The following is a 1,661-nucleotide window of genomic DNA, read 5'->3' on the forward strand; positions in this document are numbered from 1 at the left end:
GTAATTGAACTGCAGTCAGAAGTATTGTTGACGTTCGTTGATATAGCGTTTGTTTTAGCGTGATTGTTGAAAATAAGTTACGGAAAGTTAATTAACAAACGGAGACGTAACAATATGAATCATTCTCACAGTATCAGGAAACACTATACTTTATTGCCATCTAGCGATCACATAGAAAAGTATTAAGTTTAAATTTAAAGAGGGACTCCAGAAACGAAATAACTGGCACTGATTATTGAAATTACGAACACAATTTTTTTAATGGTACAATTTACATTGACAAATGTATTAAGGTTTATTAAAATAAAAACTGTGCTCAGCTATCACATGTTTCATTCACATGGTAGAAGAATAGAATTAATATTTACTCAATGAAAAAATTACGAAACTAAGGCTGTTATCACTTTCTTTTGTGAACCATGTATATTATGGAGATCTTTATAATATCTCATTCATGTGTACTTATTATTTTATAAATGTTATAAATGAAACTAAGTACATCATGAAATCACCATTACCTATTTTTCCAATTGTATATTCTGATAATATTTTTAAACTGTAAAAGAACAACAGAAATTAATACAGTAACATGTGCGAATTAAGTAGTGAAATCAGAGTATTGACCATCATATTCAGATGTTTAATTTAAGAGTATGTGAGTACTGCAATATGGGATTTTTTATTATTATAATTGTTTTTACGATCGATACTTTCAGTAAATTTTTAATGTAATAGATATTTATTCTATATAACATAGGTAAGAGCTATAAAGTAGTTATTCTTATACGATCTGAATATTTTTTAGTGTAAATGTTATTTAAATTACCAAAGTTCCATTAGATATTTATATTCCTAGACACACACACATATATATGTAATAATAATCCTCCTGATGGCACAGCATCAAGCCTAAGTTCTTATAATGCGAAACATCGGCTTTCGATAGCTGTGTTGGGCAAAGCACAAATAGCCTATTTTATAACATTGCGTTCAACAACAAACAAGTATGTAATGATAATGAAATAGAATACTGTTTAATAAAACACTAGCCCGCATAGATGGCGGAACATATTTAACATGGGGAGGGGATGCCTAATTTGCTGTGTCAACCATGACCACTGAATTCTAAAGTGAAACAGCGATTTCCATGATATTTACACATAACTCGCTATTCTCCTTTTATGAAACAATTCGTTACCGTATTAAAACCGGAGGGAAAGTGCCCCTTGGTTCAGCCGCCTATGCTGGCATGATTAAAAAATAAATATTTGTAAATTAAAATATAATTTTTAAGAAGTTCAATACTGGTAAAAATTAATAAATGAATACTCATATATTTTGTTCGGTTCTTAGAATATACTACAACTGTTTGAATAAAAATAAAATAAAATCAAAAACAAAATATATAGGTATTTGAGACACACATCGAGAAGTTAAATTAATTTGTCTCCTGGTAAAACAGTAGTAAATTTACAGACTTATAATGCTAAAAACCGGCGTTTGATTCGCCGCGGTAGACACAGCAGATAATTCTATACGGTTTTGTTGTAAAATAAAGAAACAATCTAATTAAGTTTTTTATTAGAGATATGTCTATTTTTTCTTTAAAAATCACATTAATTAATGTTGTTCGGGAAAATAGTTTGTTTGTTTGTTTGTTT

The sequence above is a fragment of the Limulus polyphemus genome, unplaced genomic scaffold, assembly GCF_000517525.1.
Source record: "Limulus polyphemus unplaced genomic scaffold, Limulus_polyphemus-2.1.2 Scaffold849, whole genome shotgun sequence".
In the NCBI taxonomy this organism is placed as follows: domain Eukaryota; kingdom Metazoa; phylum Arthropoda; class Merostomata; order Xiphosura; family Limulidae; genus Limulus; species Limulus polyphemus.